We start from the raw sequence: 12,504 nt of genomic DNA on the forward strand, positions 1-12,504 counted from the left end.
GCATAGGGGTTGGTACATGTTTTCGTCTTGACTCTCTAGTAGAAACTTTGGGGCACTCTTTGAAGTTCTTTGTGTTAGTTTGAATAGATGAATCTGAGATTGTGTGATGCATATCGTATAATCAAACCCGCGGATACTTGAGGTGACCTTGGAGTATCTAGGTGACATTAGGGTTTTGGTTGATGTGTGTCTTAAGGTGTTATTTTAGTATGAACTCTAGGGCTGTTTGTGACACTTATAGGAGTAGCCCAATAGATCGATCAGAAAGAATAATTTTGAGGTGGTTTCATACCCTACAATAATCTCTTAGTTTGTTCTCCGCTATTAGTGACTTTGGACTGACTCTTTCTTGCACGTTGAGGGATTGTTATATGATCTAATCATGTTATCATTGTTGAGAGAACTTGCACTAGTGAAAGTATGAACCCTAGGCCTTGTTTCGAAGCATTGCAATACCGTTTTTGCTCACTTTTGCTACTAGTTACCTTGCTGTTTTTATATTTTCAGATTACAAAAACCTATATCTGCTATCCATATTATGCTTGTATCACCATCTCTTCGCCGAACTAGTGCAACTATACAATTTACCATTGCATTGAGTGTGTTGGGGACACAAGATACTTTTTGTTATTTGGTTGCAGGGTTGTTTGAGAAAGACCATCTTCATCCTACGCCTCCCACGGATTGAAAAACCTTAGGTCATCCACTTGAGGGGAATTTGCTACTGTCCTACAAAACTCTGTGCTTGGAGGCCCAACACGAGTCTACACGAAGAAGGTTGCGTAGTAGACATCAAGCTCTTTTCTGGCGTCGTTGTCGGGAAGGTTAGTGCTTGAAGGTATATCTTTAGATCTTGTGATTGAATCTTTTAGTCTCTTGTTTTATCACTAGTGTAGTCTATAAAAGAAAACTACAAAAAAATGGAATTGAGGTTGCCTCATTTGCTTCATCTTTTTAGTGTCTTTCGTGAAAATGATGGAAAGGAAAATTGTGCTCAAGTGTTAGAAGAAGAAGTCTATAAAATGTTTGGCATAAAATCTTTGTATGATGAGCATGATTGCAATGCTGTTAGTACGAATTCTTTGAATATCCATGATGCTAATGATATGCAAAGCTACAAGCTTGGGGATGCTATGTTTGATCAATATGATATTTTTAGTCCCCCAAGTTTTGATGAGAATATTTATTATGATGAAAGCATGCCTCCTATTTATGATGATTATATTGATGAAAGTGGGTTTGTAAGAGTGTCAACTTTAGGAACTAATGATCCCACTATTTTGGAGGGTGTTGAATCTTATTGTGATAATTATGAAACTGGATTTGGAGAGGTCATGAATTTATTTAGTGATGAATCCACTATTTCGGAAGAGGTTTCAATTGATTAAGAGAACAAAGTTGCTACTTATGATGATTATTGGGATAATATGCATGCTATAAAGAATAATGATAACCATGAAACTTGTCATCTTGATTTCAATTTTCAATTGGATTATGCCTCACATGATAGTTATTTTGTTGAATTTGCTCCCACTACTATTCATGAGAAGAATTTTGCTTATGTGGAGAGTAATAAAAATTCTATGCTTGTAGATCATGAAAAGAATGATTTATGTGATGGTTATATTGTTGAATTCATTCATGATTCTACTGAAAATTATTATGAGGGAGGAACATATGCTTGTAGGAATTGCAATAATATCAAGTTTCCTCTCTATGTGTTGAAAGTTTTGAAGTCATGCTTGTTTTGCCTTCCTATGCTAGTTGATTCTTGTTCTCATAAGTTGTTTGCTCACAAAATCCCTATGCATAGGAAGTGGGTTAAACTTAAATGTGCTTGTAATATACTTCACGATGCTCCCATTATGTTTCAATTCTTATCTTCTATGTGAGCATCATTGAAATCATCATGCCTAGCTAGAAAGGCATAAAGAAGAGCGCTTGTTGGGAGACAACCCAACACCATTACTTATTGTTTTTGTGTGTTCATATGATTAATATACTGTAATAATCATGTTTTATAGCTTTTGTTTCAATAAAGTGCCAAGTAAAGCCTTTCGGATAGTGTGGATGATAGTTGACTTGATTCTGTGCAAAAACAGAAACTTTTGCTCTGAGTCCAGGAATTTTGAAAATTCACTGGAACGTGCTTTTGATCTGAATTTTTTACACATGATTGATATACAAATTGCCTACGTCGTCCTAGTTTTTCAGAATTTTTGGAGTTACAGAAGTATACGAAGTTTCCAGATTGCTATAGATTGTTCTGTTTTAAACAGATTCTGTTTTTCTATGCATTGTTTGCTTATTTGATGAATCCATGAGTAGTATTGGAGGGTATGAAACATGGAGAAGTTGGAATACATTATATATAACACCAATATGAATTTAGAATGAGTTCACAACAGTACCTAAGTGGTGATTTTCTTTCTTATACTAACGGATCTCATAAGATTTTCTGTTGAGTTTTGTGTTGTGAAGTTTTCAAGTTTTGTGTGAATTTTTGATGGACTAAGGAACAAGGAGTGGAAAGAGACTAATCTTGGGGATGACCAAGGAACCCCAAAGTAATATTCAAGGACAACCAAGCAACTAAGCTTGGGGCTGTTCCGAATGGCATCCCCTCTTTCGTCTTTGTTCATCAGTAACCTTACTTGAGGCTATATTTTCATTCACCACATGATATGTGTTTTGCTTGGAGCGTCATTTTATTTTGTTTATATTTGCTTTCTGTTATTCAGAGACATGTTTTATATCTTTTAGTTCAATAAAAAGGTCAAGTATAGCCTTTACCATGCTTATTTTTCAAGTCTATATGTTGTCGTTTGAAAACAGAAAATTTGCTGTTATGTTTTGAATATTGATGAATAGTCAGAACATGATAAAATCTTGAAATTTTTACACAGCAAGGTGCAACAAATTTTCTACGGTGTGGGAATTTTTCAGATTTTTTGGAGTTAGGGAAGTATGATTCCTCTTGCATTCTTTACAGACTATTTTGTTTAGACAGATTGTTGCTATGTTTGCATTGTTTGCATATGTTTGCTTGTTTAAATAATTCTATTTCTGGATAGGAGTGTTAAATATGCCGAGGCATTTAGTATGCAATGTCAAATTATAATTTTAGTGATTTTCTGCAGTAGAGGATGATAAGGTTTTGCATTGATTTATACTAACTTATCTCACGAGTTACTTGTTGAGTTTTGTGTGTATGAAGTTTTTAAGATTTAGGAAAACCGTGATATAGGAGGAATTAAGGAGACACAAGAGCTCAAGCTTGGGGATGCACAAGGCATCCCTAGTTAATATTTAAAGAAGTCTCAAGATCTAAGCTTGGGGATGCCCCGGTTGGCATCCCACCTTTCTTCTTCAATAATGACCGGTCAATTTTGGTTGAGCGTAAGTTTTTGCTTCTTCACATGATATGTGCTATCCTTGCAATGCCATTTTTTTGCTTGCTGTTTTAAATAAAGTACTTAAGGTCTAAATTTTCTTTATGAGAGAGAGTCTTCACATAGCTACATAATTATTTGACTACTCATTGATCTTCACTTATATCTTTTTGGAGTAGTTTGTCCTTTACTCTCGTGGTTCACTTATATCCCATGAGTAAACGGTTGAATGATTTGAATATCATAAATCTGAAATTATATATGTTTCATATGCTTATCCCATTTGGAGTAATGACTTCACATGTAAGAAGTGGAGGTGGTAAATTTATTGAAAGTTAGCAAACATAGTATTGGTCACTTGAACAATTCATGAAAGAATATTGAAGGAAGAGATAATTCACATATAAATATACTATCTTGGACATCTTCTATGATTGTGAGCTCCATTATTTATTTTCAAACTTGGGAAAATTAGTTGAAGTTGGACAAGGAAGACAACTTAATGAGTTATGTTTGGGTATATTTGTATAGAAGTTATATTGTTATAGATCCTCCAACATGTGGTGCTTGCTTTGTAGAATCTTTTGCTAGCCAAAATTTATGTACTAAGTAGAGATACTACTTGTGCATCCAAAAAACCTTGAACCAAGTTTCTTCCATGAGTGTCCACCGTATATACCTATATGCGGTATTTACCTGCCGTTCTAAGTAAATTTGCATGTGCCAAACTCTAAACCTTCAAATAATAATCTATTTTGTATGCCCGAATCGCTCATGTAGCGACTAGGGGTTGTCAGTATCTTCCATGCTAGGTGGGTTATTCTCACAACAAGTGGACTCCGCTCATCATTCACGAAAGAGTGGCTAGTAATCGGGATGCCCAGTCATATGATCAAAAGATAAAAAACGAAATCGCAAATAATTAAACAAAACTCCCCCAAGATTGTTGATAGTTGGACAGTACCTGTTGTTTCGGACTAGCCGTGGAATGTGCTTGTTGGTGGTGGGGGGTAAAAACTTTACCATTCTATTTGGGAACCGCCTTAATGTATCTAGTATGGAAGATATTGGGAACTCTTGGTTGTTATGTTGACAATGAAAGCAAACCTCTCAAAATTATTTTCATCTCTGTTTTAAAAGCTTCGAGCTCTGGCACCTCTGCAAATCTCTGCTTCCCTCTGCGAAGGCCCTATCTTTTACTTTTATGCAAGAGTCAGTAGTATTCCTTATCATTTCAACCTACTCTTTAGTTGGCAAGCATCATGTGATGGGGAAAGATCTAAGCATATATGGCCATTCAAATATATTTGATCATGAATTATTATTGTTGACAATTATCTATATGATAAATAAGTTGGGAGGCGAAACATTAAGCCCCTATCTTTCTCTGTGTCAATGGATGCTATTTGTTCTAAAAATATGCTTTGAGTGGTAGCAATCATGGAAGACTATATGATAGTTGAGTGTGGGGTTTTCTAAATCAAAGCTCTTACATAGACCCTTCCTAAAAATAAGATGAATTGCAATTATTTGATGACTAAGAGCATAGTTTGTTAGTTTTCAAGAAAGTTTATGGTCTATGCTTTAACATGTGAATAGCTTGTTACTTGATCATGAGAAACTTTATGATATGAGCTACTGTTATGATATATAATGATGCTACAAAAAGTGGTTTAAATTATCATTGATCAAACTTGTGCACTTGCTAGCATTCCACATCAAAAATTCTATTTTTATCATTTACCTACTCGAGGACAAGCAGAAATTAAGCTTGGGGATGCTTGATACTTCTCCAACGTATCTATAATTTTTGTTCCATGCTATTATATTATCCATCTTGGATGTTTTATATGCATTTATATGCTATTTTATATGATTTTTGGGACTAACATTTTAACCTAGAGCCCAGTGCCAGTTTCTGTTTTTTCCTTGTTTTTGAGTTTCGTAGAAAAGGAATACCAAACGGAGTCCAAATGAGCTGAAAATTTACGGTGATTTTTTATGGACCAGAAGAAGCCCTCGAAGCAAAATAGTTGGGCCAGAAGAGCCAAGAGGCCTCCACAAGGGTGGGCGACGCCCCCCTAGGGCGCGCCCTCCAGTCTTGTGGACTCCTGATGTTTGCTTGAACTACCTCGGTATTTCCCCAAAGAGGAAGGGGTGGTGCAGCATAGTAATGGTAGGTATTTACCTTAGTGATGAGACCAAGGTTATCGAACCAGTAGGAGAACCATGCAACACCATGTAAATAGCTCCTGCACACAAAGAACAAATACTTGCAACCCGACGTAAGAGAGGGGCTGTCAACCCCTCACGGGTAAAAGGATAGGTAAAATTGTAGTAGATTGGATAAATAGATCTCGCGGGAACGCGAGATAAAATAAATTACTAAAAATTGCACCAAAGTATCTTTGTATTTTTGGTTTAATAGATCTGAAAATAAAAGCAAATAAAAATAGATCACGAAGGCAAATATATTAAAGAAGAGACCCGGGGGCTGAAGGTTTCACTAGTGGCTTCTCTCGAGAAAAATAGCAAATGGTGGATAAACAAATTACTATTGGGCAATTGGTAGAAATTCAAATACTCATGACGATATACAGGCAATCATCATTATATAGGCATCACGTCCAACATTAGTAGACTGACTCCTGCCTGCATCTACTACTATTACTCCACACATCGACCGCTATCCAGCATGCATCTAGTGTATTAAGTTCATGGAAAACAGAGTAATGCAATAAGAACGATCACATGATGTAGACAAGATCTATTTATGTAGAAATAGACCCTATCTTGTTATCCTTAATAGCAACGATACATACGTGTCGGTTCCCCTCATGTCACTGGGATCAAGCACCGTAAGATGGAACCCATCACAAAGCACCTCTTCCCATTGCAAGATAAATAGATCAAGTTGACCAAACAAAACCCAAATATCAGAGAAGAAATACGAGGCTATAAGCAATCATGCATATAAGAGATCAAAGAAGACTCAAATAACTTTCATGGATAAAAACATACACCTGATCATAAACTCAAAGTTCATCGGATCCCAACAAACACACCACAAAAAGAGTTACATCATATGGATCTCCAAGAGACCATTGTATTGAGAATCAAATGAGAGAGAGGAAGCCATCTATCTACTAACTACGGACCCGCAGGTCTACAATGAACTACTCACGCATCATCGGAGAGGCACCAATGAGGATGATGAACCCCTCCGTGATGGTATCTAGATTGGATCTGGTGGTTCTGGAACTTGCGGCAGCTGGAATTGATTTTCGTCGACTCCCCTAGGGTTTCTAGAATATTGGGGTATTTATAGAGCAAAGAGGCGGTGTAGGAGGCCATCGAGGTGGGCATAACCCACCTGGGTGAGCCTGGGCCTGCAGGCGCGCCCTGGTGGGTTGTGCCCCCCTTGGGGCACCCCTCTGGTACTTCTTCAGCCCATCTTGTGTCTTCTGGTCCCGAAAAAATCCACAAAAAGTTTCGCTGTGTTTGGACTCCGTTTGGTATTGATTTCCTACGATGTAAAAAGCAAGCAGAAAATAGCAATGGCACTGGGCACTATGTCAATAGGTTAGTACCAAAAGATGATGTAAAATGATTATAAAATGATTGTAAAACATCCAAGAATGATAATATAACAGCATGGAACAATCAAAAATTATAGATACATTGGAGACGTATCAGCATCCCCAAGCTTAATTCCTACTCGTCCTCGAGTGGTAAATGATCAAAACAGAATTTTTGATGTGGAATGCCGCCTAACATGTTCATCATTTTCTTTGTAGCATGGACATTTGGAGTTTTATATGGTTCAAGGCAATAGTCTAGTTTTGACATGAAGACTTTAATACTCAAGCACATCAACAAGCAACCATGTCTTTCAAAATATCAACGCTAAAGCAAGTTATCCCTAGCCCATTATGCTCAATCGTTGATCCATTCATGAAACACACTCGAATACTAGCTATACCCAATGCTCAAGTACGATCATAGTGCCCCTTAGTTGGTGCTTTATAAGAGAAGATCGAGACTCAAGTAAAAAATAAAAATTGCATAAAGTAAAAGAAAGGTCCTTTGTGGAGGGAAGTAGGTATTTGTAGAGATGCCAGAGCTCAAAGCAAAGATTGAGAGATATAAACATTTTGGGAGGCATACTTTTCCCACCAATGAAAATGACTTAGAGTTCCCAACACTTTCCATGCTAGATATATCATAGGCGGTTCCCAAACAGAAAATAAAGTTTATTCCTTTTTCCACCATACTTTCACTTTCCATGGCTAACTGTATCCACGGGTGCCCTCCATACCAACACTTTACAAGGAATTTATTATTTGTCAACATAAAGTAAATTCATTTTTCATTTTGGGACTGAGCATCCCTAATACCTTTGTCATACTCTCGTGCAATGACAAGTGAATAAACACTCATTGTGAGAATACACATCTAGCATGGAAAATATCGGTCACCCCTCACCGCCTCGCGAGCGGTACGAGCACAAAAAAAAGAAATTTATTTTGAAAATTAGAAATGGAACATGCAAATTTGCTTAGAATGGCATGGAAATACCGCATATAGGTAGGTATAGTGGACTCATATGGCAAAACTAGTTTAAAGGGTTTTGGATGCACAAGTAGTGATCATACTTAGTGCAAATGAAGGCTAGCAAAAAGATTGAGAAGCGTCCAACCAAGAAACGAAAAATCTCATAAGCGAGCATTAAGCATAACTAACACTGAATAATGCACCACAAGTAGGATATAATTTCATTGCATAACTATTTACTTTAGTGCTTGCATAGGGAATCACAAACCTTAACACCAATATTCTTACTAAAGCATAATTACTCATCAACATGACTCATATATCATATCGTCATATCTCAAAACCATTACAAAGAACCAAGTTTATTTTGTCCAATGATCTTCATGATTTTTTTATTATATCCTCTTTGGATATCTATCACTTCGGGACTAGTTTCGTATGTTGCTTTTAATAAGCTCAAACAAATATAAGTGAAGAACATGAGCATAATATTTCTTTCTCTCAAAATAATTTAAGTGAAGCAAGAGAGAATTTCGAAAAAAAATTACTAACTCCCAAATAAATCTAAGTGAAGCATGAGAGCATTTCTTCAAAAATAACAAAGCACACCGTACTCAAAGAGATATAAGTGAAGCACTAGAGCAATTCCATGGCTCTAAAAATTTAAGTGAAGCATAGGAGCAAGCATAACATAATTTTTGGCTCTCTCAAATAGGTGTGTCCGGCAAGGATTCTTGAAATCAAAAGCAAAACAAGCAATGACTCAAAATCATACAAGACGCTCCAAGCAAAACTCATAATATGTGACGAATAAAAATATAGCTCCAAGTAAAATACCAGTGGTCGTTAGAAGAAAGAGGGGATGCCCCTAGGGGGCATCACCAAGCTTAGTTTCTTGCTACTTCTTGAATATTACCTTGGGGTGCCTCGGGCATCTCCAAGCTTAGCCTTTTGCTAATCCTTATTCCTTCATTGTCGTAATATCACCCAAAACTTGAAAACTTCAATCACACAAACTCAACAAAACTTTTGAGAGATCCTTTATTATAAGAAAGCAAACCAATACTATAAGTACTATTGCAAACCCATTAATATTTTATTTTTGCATTATATCTACTGCATTCCAACTTTTCTATGGCAAAGCTCTTCAAAGAAAACCATAGAATCATCAAAACAAGCACACAACGCAAAGAAAACAAAATCTGTCAAAAACAGAACAGTTTGTAGAAATCTGGATATTTTGAATACTTCTGTAACTCCCAAAATTCAAAAAAAATAGTACAACGTGAGCAATTTGTATAGTAATCTTCTGCAAAACGAATCAACTCAAAATCACTCTTTTGTTAAAAACAGGAATTATTTTCGTGAGCGCAAAAGTTTCTGTTTTCAGCAAAATCAAATCAACTCTCACCCAAATCATCCCAAAGGCTTTGCTTGGCACAAACACTAATTTAAACCATGAAAACACATCTAATCAGAGGCATAATTGGGTATTTTATATGAAACGGAAAGAAAACCAAAAAGCAAAAAGATGCAAGTTGGGTGCCTCCCAACGAGCGCTCTCGTTTTACGCCCCTAACTAGGCATAATGCGAAGGATCTAAGTGTTGTCGTCCTTGTTCTCCAACTTTTCAATCAAACACATAGAATTTTTCAAGGATTTAGCATATAAATTCTCAACAACAATACTTCTAGGCACGAGATTGAAAAATTCATTCTTGCAAATAGGTTCTCTTATCACTTCAATAAAATTGGGATGGATACTAATCATCTTAACATCTCCTTTATCATTACTAGAAGTTGCACCCTTGTTTTTAGTAACTTGAGTAGTCTTGCCAATTTTTACGAGAGTTCTGGCGGAAGAAAAAGTTGTACTTCAATTAGTAAAGATTTCTTCCAGTTTATCAATCCTAGACGGGATTTCTTCAATTCTTTCATGAATTACAGTCCCCTTTTCCTTTAACAACTTAAAAACTTCTCCCGCTTTTGACCCAATTTTAGTAGCAAAATTTTGCATCTTTTTATCCAAGTTTTCAAATATGTTCTTCGGTAAGCATTTTCTTTTCAATAGCATCTATTCTTTCCATAATATGCTCGAGAGTCAAAGTTGTTTCATTGATCATCAGAGGTGGTGAACCCACTAAATTTCCCATAGCATTAAAAGCATCACGAGATGGACCCATCAAGAAATTTCCACCGGTAATCATATCTAGGACGAATCTACACCAAGTGGTGATGCCCACATAAAAACAGCAAAGAAGAACAACGGTAGATTGCTTATGGATGGATCTATTATGAGCATTGCAAGACCTATACCAAGCATCTTTTAAATTCTTCCCTACCCTTTGTTTAAAGTTAAGAGCCTCGTTCTCGGGGTTGTACGTCATAGAGTAAGAACTATCCATAATGACAAAAGGTGGTCAACAAGATTGCACACAAAAAAGATCTGACGAGAAAACGGCAAACGAAAAAGAGGGCGAATAAAACGGCAAATTTTTGTGAAGTGGGGTTGTAACGCCCCAAATTCGATGCGCCAGGTGTCTGCCAGTTATTCATCATCATTGCCATGTCATTTGCTTGCGTGTTGCATTTTATCATGTCATCATGTGCATTGCATTGCATACGTGTTCGTCTCATGCATCCGAGCATTTTCTCCGTTGTCCGTTTTGCAATCCGACACTCCTATGTCCTCCGGCGCCCCCTTTTGCCTCTTTTCATGTGCGGGTGTTAAACTTTCTCGGAATGGCCCGAGGTTTGCCAAGCAGCCTTGGTACACCACCCGTAGACCGCCTGTCAAGTTTCGTGCCATTTGGAGGTCGTTTGATACTCCAACGGTTAACCGGGCAACCGCAAAGCCCTCTTTATGTTGCAGCCCAACACCCCTCCAAAGTGGCCCAAAACCCATCCAAACCTGCTCCATGCTCTCGGTCGTTCGATCACGATCGTGTGGGCGAAAACCGCTCCTCATTTGGAGCCTCCTAGCTCCCTCTACCTATAAATATGTGCCCCTCCCCGAAAATTTCGCAGTCCAACACCCCAAACCCTAGATTTTCCCCTCCGCGCCGCGCCGGACATGTCCAACCCCGGCCGGACGCGTCCGCCGCCGCGCCCCGCCCAATCGGAGGCGGCCACGTGTCGCCGCCATCTCCACCCACCGTGCCGGCCCGCTCGGCCCGCCGCGGGCCCCCGTGGCCCGTTCCCAGCCGCCGCCGCCCGCGGGCGACCCCGCCCGAGGTCGCCGCACCCGCGCGCCCACGTCGCTGCGGGGCATCCTGCTGCCGCCGTCGGCCGCGGCCCTGTGCCGCCCCGGCGCTCGCCGGCGCCGCCCGCCGCCCGGCCTCCCCGCCACCCGGCGCGCCGCCGCCCCGCCTCGGCTCCGCCGCCCCGGCCGCCGCCGTCCGCCGCCGCCATCTCCGGTCGCCGCCTCGCGCCTTCCTCCTCCACCTCCGGCCAGATCCGGCCGCAAGAGGGCCGGATCCGACGAGCCGGAACCGCCGGCGACCTCCCCCATCTTCTCCGGCCATCTTCCTCCTCGTCAACTCCGGCGAAACTCCGACGAACCTCGAAAATCGTGCAGATCTGAGGTTGACCCCCGAGATTTTCCTAAGTCCACGAATATTTAGACATTTTCATGCACTGTTCATCACATCATAACTCCATGCATACTGCTCCATTTTGTGCATGTAACATGTCAAAATGTTCATTGTGAGATGCTCTTCATTTTGTTCCAATGTTCCATGCTTGTTTGAGATCATCTTGATGCCCGAATCATCGTTGCAAGAGTGCTATATGATGTTAAATGTTGTCTGTTTACAGAACTTGCTGATTTGTCATTTTTGTTGCATTTTATTGTGTGCATCTTATGGGCATGAGCTCTACATGTGTTTTCGTCTATGTCATGCCTTCTTTATAGAAGTGCTTACCATGTACTTTTATGATCAATGTGGTGACTAGCACAAGCATGCAAACTAGGCTTCGTGATGTTGTTGATTTCAGTCCCTGTTCTGCTGTTATTTTGATGCCATGTAAACATGATGCTACGGAGAGATCCATGCATATTTTGAGATACTTCAGTAAGGATGATTTGAACATATGGTTATGCTCTATCCATCCATGCCCCTGTTTGCAATTATGGAGTAGTCTAGCATGTCATTTTAGTGCTCTACTTTTGCTATAAAATGTTTCTTGGCAGATTGTTTACATGTTATTCAATTTTGCCAAGGTTGTTGTAGTTGATCCTTACATGCTATGAACTTGTTCTTGCCTTGGTTAGTTCCATAAAAATGCCTTCTTGCTTATGCTATGCTTATTTTGTCATGCAATGACTTGTGGTGAGTGAATCGAGCTCGCAAAGATGCCTTCATGATGCTGTCAATGCCATGCTCTGTTTGTTGAATCTGTTAACGAAACTTGCTATGATTACATGGGTGCCATCATATCTTCTGATCCTTTTTGGCTCATGGTCAGTAAAGAACTTTTGTTCTATGATTTTAGTAGTATCACTCCATGCCTTAGTTTGCCATGATATCTTGTTGTAACATGTTGTTTGATAGCTCTAA

Source organism: Triticum aestivum, chromosome 2B, assembly GCF_018294505.1.
Source record: "Triticum aestivum cultivar Chinese Spring chromosome 2B, IWGSC CS RefSeq v2.1, whole genome shotgun sequence".
Lineage (NCBI taxonomy): Eukaryota > Viridiplantae > Streptophyta > Magnoliopsida > Poales > Poaceae > Triticum > Triticum aestivum.